Genomic DNA, 17,584 nt, shown 5'->3' with positions numbered 1-17,584 from the left:
CACAAGGTCCCTTTTGCTTTCCCAACAAGCACAGGAGATATGGAATTGGGCGATTCGTCATCAAATTCATCTCACAGCCATCCATGTGCCGGGTGTTTCCAATGTTCTGGCGGATTCACTCAGCAGGTCTTTCTCGGACAACCACGAGTGGGAACTCAATCAACCAACTCTCGAGTTCATTTTCCGCCAGCGGGGCCAGCCGCAGATGGATCTTTTGCGACTATCACCAACAGGAAATGCCAATGCTTTGCAAGTCTTCATCCCCACAGAGAGTCGAGCGGAAATGCATTTTCGATCAGCTGGTTGAACGCATTCAGCTACGCTTTCCCTCCGCTTCCTCTGATTCCGCGCTTGTTGCACAGGATGAGGCTTCAACCCTGCCACATCATCCTGATCGCACCCAAGTGGCCGCGGCGCCCATGGTTCCCGGACCTGCTCTTGTTTTCCCACAAATAGCCAATTCCGCTTCATCCACTGCCTCACCTGCTCACGATGCAGCAGGGGCAGATTTGCCATCTGGATCCAGCATACCTCCAGCTCCGTGCCTGGAACCTGAACACCATGAATTTGCGCGTCTGACCATCGACGCTGACTGTAGAGGTGTTAGCGCACGCCCGTGCTCCTTCCACCATTAAAACCTATCAGTTGAAGTGGAAGCGTTTCTGTGTCTGGTGCCACACCAAAGCCTTGGATCCGAATACCGCCAAACCAGAACAGATCCTGCCTTTCTTCCTATCCCTTGCAAAGTCAGGACTTTCCCACTCCACTCTGAAGGTATTTCTAGTGGCTCTCTCCCGCTTCCGTCATGATGGGTCTACCTCACTGTATTCGTCTAGAATCATTCAACAGTTTTTGAAAGGCCTCTTCCGTATGTTTCCACCCATTCGGCGTCCTCCGCCTGCTTGGCGCTTAAATCTGGTTTTGTCTCAGCTCCTCCTACCTACTTTTGAACCCATCCATTCAGCAAGCTTAAAATTCCTCACGTGGAAAGTTGCCCTATTGCTCACCTTGACGTCATATAGGCGTGTCAGTGACATTCAGGCATTCACAATTCAGCCTCCTTTTCTCCAGTTCTCAAGAGAAGCTGTTACACTGCGTACTAATCCGAAATTTATTCCGAAAGTTCCCAGTGATTTTCATCTCAATGAACCAGTCATTTTAAAAACTTTCTTTTCTGGTCCACAAACTCCTGCGGAACGTTCATTACATTCCCTGGATGTGAAACGTTGCCTTAAGTTTTACATTCAGCGCACTGCATCCATCAGGAAATCTGATCAACTGTTCGTGGCTTATGACCCGATCTGCAAAGGACCACCTGTTACCAAACAAACTATTACTAGGTGGATTTCTTCCACCATTACCTTTTGTCATCAACGGGCTGGCAAGCCTCTTCCAGCTCAAGTACGTGATCATTCAACTAGAGCTGTGTCAGCTTCTACTGCCCTCTTTGCAGGGGTACCTCTGCGACACATTTGCAGAGCTGCTACGTGGTCGAGCAGCCATACTTTTACGAAGCACTACTGTCTGCAGTCAACAGATGCAGCAGATTCAGCAGTAGGACAAGCGGTGCTGCGGAATCTTTTCCATTGAAGGTGAGCCTCTGTTGCTACCCGCCTCCAGTCATAAAGGTTTTTTCTCTTTAATATGATATGTCTATTATATGCTTGAATTTACTGTTACCTTTATGACTTATATGATGATTACTGCTTTCTACTCTTATTCAAGCATGTGAATCTATGAAAGACACCCCTAATACTGGAGAAGAACATAAGTTACTTACCTGTAAACTGTGGTTCTCCAGTATTGGGGTCTTTCATAGATTCACATGCGACTCTCCCGTCTTCCCCTCAGAGGCTCTCTTCTCCTCATGCACTTTTGGTTACTCTGTGCTACGAAAATCTGAGGTCTTGGGCTTCTGAGGAGAAGGTTCTAGAGGGAACTACAGCCTGATTGGCTGGAATTTAGACCAAAACTGTGGGACCCGGCCCGTTGGGCAGGTTCACCCCTAGACTTTTTGCTTTTTCCTAGCCTGTTTATGGAACCTGGTGTTGGTGATTTTAGGCCTCTGCGCACTTTTTCACTGTGGTACAGTGTAAAGTGCTTGAGCTCTCTGTGAATGAGTGGTGAGTGACCTGCCCTTCCATAGGAATGAATGGGGAATATGTATGCCCATGGTAGTTCCTGATGTGTGGGGAGTGCAGGGGCGAGTTTGGTATGTATGAACTCGTGAGAATGAAGGCTGCAAAATGATGTATGTGGCATGACTGTGTCTAGTCTGGAAGTACTACTTTTGGAAGTTGGCATATTTGTGTAAGTTGGTGCTGGCGTGTGATTGGCTGGTGAGCCTGGCCCAGAGTGCCTGGGCCTGCTTGTGGATTGACTGTCTGGTTTGAGGATGACAGGGGCTGGAGAGCCCAGGAGGTTGTCTAAAGTCAGCCCATGGATGAAAGGCAGCATCTGCTGCCAGGGAAGTGGGAGGAGATGGCACCTGATAGTGAAGGGCTGTGCCTGCCTAACTACAAAGCTGGCTCCACCTCCCGCTGGGCGACTGACACCTCTGTCCCTGATACTGAAGGGACTTTCCTATAACCAGTTCTAGCTGGTTCTCACACTGAGACTTCAAAGGCTTCAAAGACTTTTCACTGTATAAGAAGGGCTGTGTCCCCTTCCAAAATGTTCTTGTTTCTAACTTGAATCTGCCAGGGGCATGCTGCTGCTGGGGCTCAGGGGAATCCCTGGGCCCTGCCCAGCTCCTGGACATCTGATGGACTGCTGGGGGACTCTTCCTGGCTGTCCCCCTGCCTGGCTGCATCTTTGAGGACTTTTGCTGGACTTTGTTCTGCCCTGGAGACCTTAACCTGTGATGCTGGGACCCTTCTTGATGCAGGGATCGTTCCTGGGGGCTTGTCTATGCCCCTAGCGCCTTGAGAGCGCTTTATTTTTCACCCGTATCAGCGTGTCTCTGCCCCGCATTTTGCGTGGAGAATTGCAGGTGCCACCCTGCTTTCTGCCCGACATCGTTGTATTGGTATTTATGGGTGCCACCCCATTTATTTTATTGACCTAGCGAGTGCCCACCTCGCTTATTTGCTATTTCTTTATTTTCCTTGAGGGAGCCCACTCCTCGGGAAAACTCAGCCCCCGCCTGCCTGCCTAGCGAGGGCCGCCGCACTTCCCGCGGCGACCCGGAAGTGACTGGCCGGCCGGCCAATCCCAGCGCGGCCGGCCGGAAGCCCCGCCCCGAGCCCGAGGGAAGGAGAGAGGCTGCTCGAGTGGCGAGGAGGAGAAGCATGGCGGCTTTGCAGGGCTTCCCATGAGCGGAGGGAGCCCTGCGGAAGAGAGGAGGTGTGGCCGGTCTCCCATGCCTGGAGGGAGACCGGAGAGGAGCCTGACAAGGGAGGAGCGGAGGGGGCGCAAGGCACATTGTCGGTGCCCGCCCCCTCCGCAAATCCGTACCGCTGCAGCCGAGGGAGAGCCGGAGCCCCCGCCTGCAAAACAGCCCGGTGAGTTAAGAGGGCTGGGGGGGCTCCGTAAGGGTGCTGGCGGTGCCGGTTGTGTGCTGCAGAGTCAGGGCGGCGCCGGATGGCAGTGGGCCGCCCCAGCGTTGTGTAGTGCCGGTGGAGGCTCTGTGGGCATTGCGTTCTCGAGCCCATGAGTGGCTCAGGTAGCGTTTTTGGTTTAAAGCCCAGAGAGGCCCAGGGGCCCTTTGTGTGATGTCGAGCCCCAGAGGGGGGGCTCCAACGACCCCGCCGTCATCTTCAAGAGCCTGCTAGGCTCAGGAGGCATTTTCTGTGGCCAGAGCCTGAGAGCTCCAACGCTGGGGGCATGTGTTGCGACAGAGCCTGTGTTGCTCTAACCCTGGCGCAGTTTGTCTAGGGGCTAGTGAGAGCCCCCAGCAGCAGTGTTGATGATTTTCCCAGCTGCCCAGCAATTAGTGGGCGGCTGCACCGTTTAGGCGCAATTTCAAGAGAGTCCCTGTGTGGGACAGAGAGGGCACAGTGGTGCCAGGCCTTCACAGCTGCGCAGCACTTAGTGCCAGCTGCTACGCTTAGGCATTTTGTACTTTGAGACTGGCGCTGCATGGCAGCGCACCCTGATATTGAGACTCGGGGCATCTTGCCCCACAAGGCCAGTTGGCCTAGGGACTGCCACAGGTGGTGGCTTATGTAAGTAATGGCAATGTGATTCCTATGTTTTTAATAGTAATTGCCTACTGTGTGTTTTTGCGCTATTGACTTATGTTCTGGCACCTCTGAATGTGTAGGTTTATGCATTATGTGTCTTTCTTCTTGCGCTGCACCTCTGAATGCTTAGTCATCATGTGTCTTCTTGCGTTGCACCCCTGAATGTATTTTATTGCATCATGTGCTTTATTCTTAACACCTCTGAATGTTTAGTCATCATGTGTCTTCTTGCGCTGCACCCCTGAATGTATTTTATTGCATCATGTGCTTTATTCTTAACACCTCTGAATGCTTTAGGCATCATGTGTTTCTCTTTATTACTCCTCTGAATGTAGGTTATTGCATCATGGGTAATGTGTTCTTTTCCTAGACCCCTAAACGCTGAGTGAGACTTAGGTGGTTGTCTTTTCTACTCCTCTGAATGTAGGTTTATTGCATCATGAGTAATGTATTCTTTCTTAGACCCCCTAAATGCTGTGTGATACTTAGGTGGTTGTTCTTTTTAGTACAGGTGGTCCTAGTAAGGTCCTGGTTCCTGTTACCAGTGGATACTGGTTGTGATCTGTGTGATTACCATTTTATGTTTATTATTTCTTATTCTAGAAGTGCTATATCTGAATATGACAGTGGCCCATGTGGCCCTGTCTTGTAAATAATCCCGTGTGAATATTGCCCGTGCCAGTTGGCCCTATGTATATGTGTGATTTTATCTGATGTGTTATTACAATACAAAAGTTATTTTTATAATAACCTTGTGTGGAGTCTCTTTTGTGGTGTGCCTAGTATGTTGTTGCTGTTGTGCGCTGGCGCAAATGCTTTACACATTGCCTCCGAGTTTAGCCTTACTGCTTGTGCCAAGCTACCAAGGGGGTGAGCAGAGGTTATCTTGGCGTGTGACTTCCTTGCCCTGACTAGAATGGTGGTTTCTGCCTGGCTTTGGCGTCAGCCTTAGCCTATCAGAAATAGCCAGTTCTAACAAAAACATAATGACACTGATATGTTACCAAGTTGAGTTTCTCCATTAGGCTTTCTATGGGCCTATTCTGTTCTATGGTACTTTTGAGTTTTCTGGATATTTTACTGTATTTTATATATGTATATGTATTTTTATAATTATAATAATTTTACTTATATATGCATATATTACTGCTATTTTATGTACCGTGGGACTCCCACTTCGACGACGGGGAATATTCAAGCATGTGAATCTATGAAAGACACCAACACTGGAGAACCACAGTTTACAGGTATGTAACTTATGTTCTTTGTGCTCCTAACCACTCTTAAAGTGTGCAAGACCTATTCACTTTGCTAATGTGTGCAAGACTGCTTGGGAGGCACTCTCGGGCCGGCCAAACAGTCCTGTACACTTTGCATCTTCATCAGCAGGCTGCATTACACAGCCTGGTGAGGAACATGCAAAGCCTCACAGTCCCTGTCTGAGCGCAGTCGTTCGGCACTCAGTCCAATCACAACACTGCATTTCAGCGTTGTGATTGGCCACGGGGAGCCTGGGAACCCGAGTGTTTCCTGCTCTTCTTCGTGCAGCTGTTGGAGACTGGGAGAAGAGGGCGGAGAAGAGGCAGGGTCCGCCCAGCCCAGGTAAGTGTGTTTTTTTTCTTTTCTGTTTTTCAGTTCTTTCTGTCCCGCACATGCCCCCTACCCCCCCCCCCCCTAACCCCCCCCCACTCCTGATCGGTAGCAGCCACTACTGTCTCAGACACATGGCTGCTTGACACAAAAAATGTCAAGCAGACAATTAATGAAATTAAAAAATCAGATTATGAATTAAGAAAGGAACAGAGGCTGATAGAGAGAGCCTAAAGAGCCTTTTAAATGAATAGACAGTAATGTTTAATTTAAATGTGTTTGTCAACGTATCTCACACAAAAAAGCTGTTGTACAATATTTTGTTATTGCATGATTACCAGCCTATTCCTAAATGTACACAAAAGTTTTACTGGATGTCTTCATACACCTATTAGGTGTCACTCTTCATCATAGGATGTCCCCACGCTCTCAAAAAACTGTGGTTTGATGGAGACGGGCCTACACCCTGAAATCAGGGAGGCACTTGTTTGTATCCCAGGATCCGTGAAATAGATTAAAAACCAATGTGATAACCCAGTCTGGTTTTTACTATGTAGGGTACCACGTGGTAATAAAAATTAGGCGTAGAGTCGGGGAATTAGTACCTCAACCCTACTATGATGTCAATATATTTCTGCCTAGCAGCTCAACCGAGTCCATGGCATTCATAAGCGCGAATGTCGGACCCTCTTTAAGTATATACCCTTTGTATATACTTAAAGTTTAGTTTCCGTAATAGAGGTTCATCTGGGCCCTATGGAGAAATGCCTCAGGAGTGATTGTCAGGTGGGATAATCCTCGCCTCCGTGTCCTTAATAGAATTGAAACTAACGTTCATACCGTATTTTCCGGCGTATAAGACGACCTTTTAACCCCTTAAAATTTTCTGAAAAGTTGGGGGTCGTCTTATACGCCGGATACAAAATTAGACTGTTTGTTTTCGTGGTTTTTTTCAACAGCGCGGACTACTCCTGAAGGTTCTCGCGCTTCCGGCCCAGCCGGAGGTGGGGGAGGGTGGCTCTAATCCAGCCGGAGGTGGGGGAGGGTGGCTCTAATCCGCCCGCCAGCCACAGAGGTGAAGAGTTGAAGAGCATTGCATCCTGGGGGCTCCCGCGCACAATTGGCTTTCAAGCCGCAACTTCGCTCCAACTTCGCCCCTACTGCCTGGTGGGTAACCCCGAGGCCTCCCGCAGAAATTGGCAGCCATAATGCCGGAGGATTCCCGCCGGAGCATTGCATCGGTGGACAACGCTGAGGATCCGCGATAGCATCCACGGAGTCGGAGGACGCCGCCGGGCACTGGAGCTGCTTCACTGCGGTAAGCTGAGTGTACTCGGAGGACTAGCGGGTGGAGAGATTACGGTAGGCTTGCAATATTCCCAGCATACAAGCAAGGTGGAAGAAACATTTCCCGCCTAAGTTACATGGTTCAAAAGTGACAATAGCGAGCAACCAAAATACATGAGGTAGCAATCGGTACATTACAAGAGAAAAAAGTGATAAGTGTGCAGGTTATAAAAGCGTACAAGGTACAAGTAGAGCGTTGGACTGTGCTGGAAGTGGGGGTATTCTTGGGGTAGTCTTATACGGCGAGTATAGCACAAAACCTAAATTTGATCAAGCAAAGTGGGGGGTCGTCTTATACGCCGGGTCGTCTTATACGCCGGAAAATACGGTAGTTGTTAGGCACATTTTCATTCATTCTATGTCCGGACCGAAGGCGAGGATTATACTAGTTCAAAGCTTACCTACCACCACTGGGCTACTTGCACCACTGGCTTAAAATAAAACCGCTTGAACGTTGAGTCTGAGGACCAGTCCGCTGTACACATTAAGTCCTCCAGGTGTGCCCAAAGGCAGAATGCTTTGGAGGCCATTGCTCCCCATGCAGAGTGTGCTCTGAACACTTTGGTATCCATAGCTGCTTCCTGTATCACCCAACGGAGCCATCGGGCTATCGTAGGCGAGAATACTGTCTTATGCGGTTTTCTTAGTGCTATGAGGAGCTGTTTTTTACCCATAGGACGGATCTCTTGCACTATATCTTCATATGCCTTCAGACAATACACAATTTTGGGGATTCACTGAATGCAGGCTAAGATATTGTATGAGTATTGTACGAGTATTGGACCTGATATTTCCACTCACCGTAAAGACCACCCCATCTGGGGAAAATACCCTGGCCACACCTGAAACCCAACTGCATGAAACAAAGCTTAACAGCATTGCGATTTTGGCTCACAGCTCCTTACTGAAGAGATACCTGATGGACTGCCAAGACAGGAGAAGATTCAGGACTACATTCATGTCCTGTCATGTAGTTCCCATAAATCTATATATGATCTGTGCATTTAGACAACATTAACTGTGGGACTGGTGTCCAAACTGATTCCAGACACCCCCGCCGGATATGTTCGCCTGTATACCAGCTAGCTCACAGTGCCAGTATGAACTCCTCTCACCAGGGGGAAAATAGTTTCTGGCAACTATCAAACATGACAACCCTGTCCCCTCCGGGCTCATGAAACAGTACAGTACTTTTCGCTCAGTCACTTGTGCTCATTTTGTCTCAGAGAGATACGCAGAATAAACTATGGGGACGTTTTCAATAAGCATTTATTGAACCAGCATCATTCTAGTGTAAAATGCGCGTGCTGCAACAGCCATAAGACAGAAACAGATATATATAGTTCTGAGCACTAAATAAATGTACCTTAATGAACCTAGCATGTATGTAGGTGTATCGGCAAGAATCCCCATAGGATAAAACCAACCCCATTACCTGAAGTGAGAGAACGAAGGACCCAGTCTTGGTCTCGAGATGGACACCCCGCGTGGGATGTCAGACCACTGTGTGCTGGAGTATCTGCGTGCAGGAACCTTAGCATCTCATGTCGGAATGGAATTATTTCTCCTCCGCCTGCCCTAGCAAATATATGGCGCTTATATACCCAAAAGGTACACTCAGGAGTTCTACCTTGCTGTGTCATGTCGACCGAGGATGACGATCGTGATGAACCTTATACACAGTTATTATGCAGAAGATGGTAATCCTGCACCAATTCTGAGAATCCTCATGCATAATAAACAAGGCTAGTGTTCGGGGAAAAAACGCACAGTTATGCAGCACCTAACTAGGTAAAAGGTCAGCACCAAAGCCGTTATGTAGTACAATGGCAGGGTAAATGTAGGTGAAAGGTTAGATGACTACCCGGGCCTTTATTGGGGTACATTGCAAATCATAACCGTCCCATAGCATGGAATAACGCGGTTCCGGTGGGAGGGAAATACGGATGCCTATCAGACGTCAGCAAACAAAAGGATGCTCCCCTACCGAAGCCCAGACTACAGAGTCCTGCCCTACTAATATTGCAGATTTAAATGCATTCATCGAACGGAACACTAGCTTATCGAAGAAAGGGGTCTGTTGCATGGTACTCAATCCGGCTTCCGTGCAAATTTCAGCACGGAGACCGCGCTCCTTGAAGTCACAGATGCCATCAGGGAGGAGTTGGATGCTGGTAAAAAAGTGGTACTGATTATGCTGGATCTGTCGGCGGCTTTCGACACCGTTCCCCACGCACTTCTTCTCTCCAGACTCTGGGACTTTGGTCTGCGGGGAACGGTGTGGAACTGGCTTAAGTCCTTCTTAGCCGACCGCCGGCAGACAATCTGGGCGCCACCTTTCTCTGCTGAAATGTCACCGCTTGAAGTGGGGGTCCCGCAAGGTTCCATCTTAAGCCCCCTCCTGTTTAACATCTTTATGGCCCCCCTGGCGGTGACGGCGGAGTCTTTTGGCGCCCGGATTATCAGCTATGCTGATGGCACCCAGCTCCTCTTTGTAAGTAACAAGGATGGTCAGTTTGATGGTGTCCAGGTCAACGGATGTTTGAGTGCTATTTTTGAGTGGTTTGGATGCCAAGGGCTGAAGTGCAACGCCGACAAGTCGGAGTTGCTCTTCTTTGGCTGTACATCTGAACCCGATTGGAAAACCTGGTGGCCGAAAAACATGTCTCCTCCCACTAGCTCGTCTGTGAAAGCCAAAAATCTGGGAGTGGTGATTGACAACAAGCTATCTTTCGGACCACATATTTCATCTCTCACTGGGAAATGTTTCGGCATCCTGCGGATGCTTCGCAAATTTCTCCCCCTAGTCTCTATCCAGCACAGAAAAATTATTGTCCAGGCACTGATCTGCTCCAGGCTGGATTATGCAAACATTCTGTTTCTGGGACTTCCCAAATATCTGGTCAGGTGTTTGCAAATCGCCCAGAATTCTGCAGCCCGAGCCATTTTTGGCCTTCCAAGGAAAGCCAGAGCCACGGATCTTCTCGCCACATTGCATTGGCTACCAGTTGCAAAAAGGATTTTATTTAAAACACTGACCACGACTTTCAAGGCCTTGCATGGCATAGGCCCCAAATATATCTCCAAACGACTGTCTTGGTATACCCCTCTCAGATCTCTTAGATCCTCGTCCTTATCAAAAATGAGTGTTCCCACTATCAAACGGGTAAGAGTAGGAGGACGGTCTTTTCGGCACTTAGCCCCTCATGCATAGAATGATCTTCCAATCTCCTTAAGACAGACTTCCAGTCTTCTGTCTTTCCGCAAGGCCCTTAAGACTTGGCTCTTCCCGTAATCTTTGAGGCTGTTTTTTGTCTGTATGCCCTTTTGGTGTTATGTTTTTTTTTTTCCCCATCTTCGGTTGGGAGTCTTCGTCAAAGCGCCGGGATACTCCAGTGGAGTGGCCGTGCGCTATAGAAGTGTACAAATAACATAACATAACATAGCCCATCCTCCACCAGGCTGGTTAGAAAATTCAAGACTTGTACCACATCGGCGTTCACGGTATCCAGACCCCGTCGCAGACACCAATTAACTCATCTTGACCAGCATGAACGGTAATGTTTGGAGGTACTGTCTGCCCAGGCCTTGTACATGAGGAACTCAGCATGGTGTGGAAGGCCTGGGAGCCTCCAGCATTGCCTGTACCCTGTCATGCCATCAACTGGAGGGAATCCCCGCTACCAGCCAATGCAGCAACCGATCCAAAGCCTGGGGAATGTGTGGAAACAGGGGGAATCTAATTGGAGAATCCCAGGTAAGTTCCATAAGAACTGGAAACCACATTTGCAACCTCCAAATGGGGGTGATCAAGACCACCTCCGCCACTTACTGACTGATCTGAGCTGATGCCCTGGTGATCATCGAGAAGGGGGGGAAAGTGTCCGTCGCTGCCACCTTTGGCCTCCAGCTGAAGAACCTTTGGAGCTGATGATCGAGGCGGGACCTGAACAGGTTGGTGGACAGGGTCCCCATGCACTGGCAATCCACCAGAAGACCAGAGGATCCAGTTTCCATAAGCTGAAGTCTTGTAGATGCCTGGAAAGCGAATCCGCTACTTGGTTGGCTTGACATGGAAGGTACTCCGCAGTGACTGAGATATGATCTTCCGGGCAAAAATCCCCAAAATCCTTGGCCATGTCTGCTAGTACCCAGGAACAGGTTCCCCCCAGGTATGATCTATCTCAGGTGATGTATCTCACCGCTGAGACATTGTCCATCTTTAAGAAGATGCTGGACTGCATTCAATCTTTTGTCCAACACTGTACCACGGACGACCCAACCAGGAGTTCCAGGCAATTGATGAGTAAGTCCATGTCTTCTAATACCCAACCTCCTCCTGTGGAGAAATACAGTGGGCGCCCTAGCTGGATCTGCTGGCATCTGATTTGATGATCAAATCAGGAGTAGATCTGAAGATTGCCCACCCGTTCTATGCCTCAATATGGATGAGTCACTAACTGATCTTTTCTCTGGCTTCGTCTGTCAGGGGCACCAATTGGGCATATGTCAGTCCTTTCTACAAGCAGTGCGTTTTCAGACACTGCAGGGACTGATAGTGAAGAGGCCCCAGAAAAATTGCATGTATAGACGAAGAGAGGAGGCATACTAAATTGGCAGTTTGCCTGAGGAAGGTGTGCAACTTTGCCAACATCTGTTGGAGTTTGTGCCTTATTTTCGCCATCTTAAGGGAGGGGAGGCTTCGCAATACGGATGTGGAATCCACAATGAAACCTAAGAAGGTTGTCCTTTGGGCAGACGAGAGAAGAGATTCTGGACAGTAGATTATGAAAGTGCACCTTTTTCCATGGTTGCCATCAGCTTTTTACCTGATGATTGATGCTCCTTGACTCAGTAGGCCCTGGGTACTTGCTAATCAAGTACTCAGAGCCTGTGTTTTTCCCCTAAAACTGTACCTCTGTACCCCCAATTGGCATCTCTCTGGCCACATGCAAGTTCATTGTAAAAGGTATTATGGGTACCTCTAGTGGTTGGATCGCCTGCAACTGCTCATCTATTTAAGCAGTCCAATGCAGGCGCGCAGCGAATGCGCGCAGCGAAGCGCCGGAGATGCGCCAGAGATAAGCCCGTCTGTGCCCGTCCGTGTCCCGGCCACGTCGAGCGCCATGGGGGCTGACAGAATAAGGTATTCAAGGGAGGCTGTATTAAGTATAGGAAAGCGGGAAAGGGATGGGCCTCAATATGGCTTAACACATACCTCAGCTTGGGGTGTGGTTTGATTAACAGCAGATCCCTGGTCAAACATCATCAGGAGGTATCGGACCTGTTGGGAGATATGAATCTGGACGCCCTCTTTATCACTGAGACCTGGGCTAGCGCTGCCTCCTCGGTTGAGTTGGGCCAAGCGTGCCCGACTGCGTACAAGATGTTCCACAAACCTAGATCTCAGGGAAGAGGGGGGTGTCGGGGTGATCTATAAGGACAGGTGGAACTTCGCCCCCTTACAGATCGACGCAGTGGCAGGGATAGAACTGATGGGCTTTACTCTACAGGAAACCAAAGGAAGGATACTAACTGGCATGATCTGCTACAGACAGCCAGGCCTGGATACAGGGTACCAGGCTTTGTTTGATACTATTGCCGCACTTGCCCTAACTCACTCCAGACTGTTGCTTTTGGGGGACTTCAACCTTTGGGACAATGGGGCCCTAGGGAGCCATCTGAAGGACTTACAATATATATGTGGAAACTGTGGCCTCGATCAACTGATATTGGAATCTACTCATTTAAGCGGACACGGGCTGGATCTGGTGTTCGCAAATCAGTCAGAGACTAAGGTGATTGGTATTCTACCCCAAAGTTGGACTGGCCATTCCCTAATTCACTTTCAGATCACGGTACCTACTCAGGTGAACACAAATGCTCGTCCTGTAAATTACTGAAGGGGAAGGGACTGGTCCAAATTACCAAAGGACAAGTCAAATCTCTTTTTTACCAATCAGACTCCTTTTGATCCAAATGAGTCGGTGGGCCACATCTATGATGTTTACTGTAATTGTATCACGGAGAATCTTGATAAACTTGCCCCCCTGAAAAATATAAAAAACAGAAGCAAACCATCAGCCCCTTGGTTCAGTGAGGAGCTGAAATTACTACGTAATTCACATAGACAGGCAGAAAGGAAGTGGCGAAGACTCTATTTAGAGTCTGATAAGACACTGCTAAAGGTAGTACAAGCTAAATACAAAGAGGCCATTGCCAAAGCAAAGGCACTTTTTTATGCTACGGCCATACTTTAGTCCCCGAACAGCACAAAAACTCTCTTCAATATTACAAGAGACCTCTCCAACCCCGCTTGCATGAGCAATAAGGTGGTCGCAACCCAAGAACTTTGCGATGACATCGCTATCTTCTTTGAAGAGAAAATTACCAAAATAGTGGGGGGGTTTGCTCAGAGGGAGGCTAGCTGTCAAGACGCACCTCTTCAGCCAGTAGAGGAGGAATTACTGGTGGTTTCATCTATGGAGAGTTTTCCCCCTCTCACAGAAGAGCTCTTTACCAGCTTGGTGCTCAGCATATCCTCTGGGTCCCCTTCTGACCCCCTTTCCCACAGGATCTGGAAGGAGCATGGCCTGGAGCTGTTTCCCTGGATGCGTATGATTTGCTGCCAATCCCTGGAGGAAGGAGTAGTGCCGGAGGCATGGAAACAGGCAGTGGTAACCCCTCTACTTAAGAAGCCCTCACTTGATCCAACAATCCCAGCCCATTTCAGGCCTAGATCTTTTCTGCCCTTTCCCATAAAAATCCTGGAGAAAGTGGTTAGCAGGTCCTTGTCAAGCGTCCTGGAAGATAATTGTTTATTGAACGGGGATCAATTTGGATTCCGCCCAGGTCATGGGACAGAAACTGCATTGGCAACCATGTTGGACACTCTGCGAATGCGAGCTGACAATGGTAATTCCTCAGTACTGGTACTGTTGGATATGTCGGCAGCATTTGACACGGTTAGCCATGCAGTTTTGCTAAACAGGCTGGAGAAACTGGGCGTGAAAGGCAAGGCTCTGAAATGGTTACAATCTTATCTGTCCGATAGACAACAGATAGTGACCATGACTCAGTTTGCTTCCCCTAAGTCCTCGGTCCATTATGGAGTACCACACGGCTCGTTGATCAGCCCTATCCTCTGTAATATATACTTGCAGCCTCTGATCCCTATTATAAAATCTTATGGGATCGAATTGATTAATTACGCTGATGACACCCAATTGGTGTTCTCTCTGGAGGGGAAACATGCGGTACCTATGGACAGATTCCAGGAGTGTATGGGTCGGGTCTCCGCCTGGCTCAAAGCAAACTCCCTTCAATTTAATGAGGGGAAAACAGAGGTAGTCTACTGCTCAACGGTTAAATTAAATCAACAGATACTGTGTGAGCTTAGGCTCTCGCCGGGGGCCGATCCCTGCGTCCCAGTAAAGACCGTGCGGAATCTGGGAGTGTTATTTGATGAAAACCTCCAAATGGTGTCACAAACTAACAAAACAATTAGTGTCTGTTTTGGTCTGCTAAAAGCACTCTGGCAGATTCTCCCTCTCCTGCCCGATGACGCTAGACCCCTGGTGGTAAGGAGCACAATTCTGGCTAGATTGGATTACTGTAACTCCCTTTATTTGGGCGCCCCCTTATACATCTTGCAGGGGTTGCAGAGAGTCCAGTCAATAGCGGCCAAGTTGGCGCTTAATAGACCACGTAGCTCCTCTACCACAATGGCCCTGAGAGACCTCCATTGGTTGCCTGTACGGGACAGAATCACCTTTAAATCTCTGTGCATAGTTTACAGAGCATTACACAGTACGGGTCCTTTACCAATGCAGGAAGGATTCGCATGGTACAAGCCCACTATGTCTCTTCGTTCCTCTAATCTAAGTCTGGCAACTACTACCAGATTTAAGAGATCTAGGCTGGGAGGCAGAGCCTTCAGCATAGCAGCCTCTCGCCTATGGAAGGAGCTGTCCCAGAATATCAGGCAAGCCGACTCCTTGATAGGTTTCAGGAAGAGCCTAAAGACGTGGCTATTTGCCAAAGTCTGAGACACTGGCGCCCATTATTTAGCCTTTCAATCTGCAGTTTCCATCTGATGATGTTTTTCCCCCTCAGCGCCAGGATACCCGTAGGGTGACAGTCGCGCCATACAAAAGCAAAATACAATACAATACTACAATACAAAGGCACTGTGACCAGGGAAGGCCTCTAAGGACTGCAGCACATATTGTGCCACCCGTAGAGGCCCTGGACCTTAACACACACACACTGCCATTGCAGGCTGCGTGCTTTGGTGCAGGGAAAAGTGAAGAGTCGACATGGCACACATATCTGTGTGCCATGCCTACAACCCACTACCTATGGTATAGGTGAGACACCCGTCTAGCTGGGTGCACTATGCCACTGGTGTGAGAAGCATTTTTGGTATATGGTGTACACTTATGTAAGTGGAACTTTGCACCAATCCAGACAAATCTTATGGTGATTTTAGTGGTCTTAACCTTAGAAAGCTCATGAAGTGGTAGCTGTGGAGAGCAGCCTTCAGGCTTAGTCCAGAAGGAGTGTAAATAAGCTTGTTTTTACCAGAACATAATCCCATAGGTATAGAGTAAGTGAAAAAGAACCACATAGTGTATTTATAAAAATATGTATTTATTATAAGACACTCACTAGCACACACAGTTATCTCCTAGCCAGAGATGTACACAGTACACACAATTCTGCAATAGAAACAAGTAAGTAGCACAAAATATACAGTGGTCACCAGGGGGAGACCAAACCATGTACTAAAATAGTGGTATGCAAACCATGACTCAAGTCAAGACTATACCCAGAAGACATAGAAGTGCTGGGGACCCAAGGAACCACCCAAGGAAAGTAACCAGGAGCCCCACGGAGTCCGTGTGCAGTGTGGGAACACCACCGCTGTGGGTAAGTCGCAGTTGCAATTTTAAAGAAGATGGACCCTTCCCAGTGTACCCTGAAGAAACCCCGTGGAAGACTGAAGTTTGGAGAGCCACCCCACCCATGGATACCTTAAGAACCTGGATGCCTGCATCCGGGAAGCCAGGTGCATAGGTGTGAAGTGGCGCCGGAAACCGCTGTCAAACTCAGTGGAGGACATCAGGAAGATGCCGCTGCTGGAGAAGGTGAAAGTGTCAGGTGAATTCAAGATGAGAAGAACCTGCAAACAGAGGGGACAGAGTCTATGCCACTCAGGAGTGACCAGAAGGCATGGAAGACGAATGGCCACCGATGTTGAGTGTTGCGGGGGAGCTGGCGGTGACCTTGAAACTGCCGCTGTGTGGACCAAGCGATGCTATGGATGACCAGGAGCTGGATACGAGCTATCCCATGTTGGATGTCGAGAGTTGAGGGGTCGGTGTCTGTCGGGGAGCACCAACAAGCCTTGGCAACTGTTACCGATGTGAAAGTTGAAGAAGGGTGCAATGTCGGGACCAGCAAGGTCCAGGAGACTCACCACATGCAGGGGAGTCAGGGGAGGACCCAAGCAATCAGTGGAGCTCAAAGAATTCAAAGATGACCCTCAAGAGGACCCACAGGCTGGAGGCACTGAAGTCGAGAGAGGACCTCTAGCAGCTCCCCAAAGATGCAAGCCCACGATGCTGGTGAGGACAATGATGTTGGTCACTGGAGATGCTTGAGGTTGGGGCTACTTAGAGCCTGAAGATCTTGGTGGAAGGAAGCCAACAAGCCATTGCAACTGCAAGTCCACGCGGTGCACAGTGGCTCGGTTCCTGCGGCTCCGATGAGGGATACTAGACTCAAACTTGATGAGAGGACAGGGCCCAGGGTCAGCTGACCAGTCAGCTTAGTTGCAGTGCCTGCAGCTGCAGGGAAATGACTCCTTCACTTCAAGGGAGATTCCTTCAGGTGTCTTGGATGGCCACAGGCCTTGGAAGGGTCCTGTATGGTGCACAGGCACAGACGTTGCAGCAGACGAGCAGGGCAAGGCGATCAGGAGTAGCTGGAGTCTTCCCGGTTGCAGCCTTGATGCCCAGAGCGAAGTCCAGAGTGCCCAGAATGTGGAAGAAGTGTTGTCGAAAATGTATCTTGTCCCACGATAAATCTAGGGACCTACCCTTCGGTAATCTTTCAAATACCCTAAGGAAAGGGTTGGGACCATACAGGGGTTCCTCCCTAAGGTGGGGATGAACAAGGGTGGGATACTCCCCTGTCTTTTGTCCAGTTTTGCGCCAGAGTGGGAGCCAACGGCTCTCTGAACTGGTTTGAGCTGGACTTTGCATGGGGGCACCAAGTGTACCCTGCACGCAGACAATGTGGCGCAGGCAAGCGCCCCCACCCTGTCCCAATACACTGAACCTCGTCTGGGATGTGGTCACACCTCCCTATGACAGGATACCTATTGTTCTACCTTCCTCTGCCCAAGCTTGGCTCAGTAGCAGGAAGGCAGAAACATATCTATGGCTGGCTGTAGCCCT

General features: G+C 49.1%; 1 long non-coding RNA gene across 1 annotated transcript in view; it reads left to right on the top strand.

Moving 5' to 3' along the window:
• Positions 1–17,584, top strand: part of LOC147679779 (uncharacterized) — a 554,695-nt gene that overhangs the window by 224,097 nt on the left and 313,014 nt on the right. The gene's annotated exons all lie outside the window — the stretch shown is intronic.

The sequence above is a fragment of the Lissotriton vulgaris genome, chromosome 11 (genome assembly GCF_964263255.1).
Source record: "Lissotriton vulgaris chromosome 11, aLisVul1.2, whole genome shotgun sequence".
Lineage (NCBI taxonomy): Eukaryota > Metazoa > Chordata > Amphibia > Caudata > Salamandridae > Lissotriton > Lissotriton vulgaris.
The sequence above is the reverse complement of the archived record's forward strand: the minus strand, read 5'-3'. Positions and strand labels throughout refer to the sequence as shown.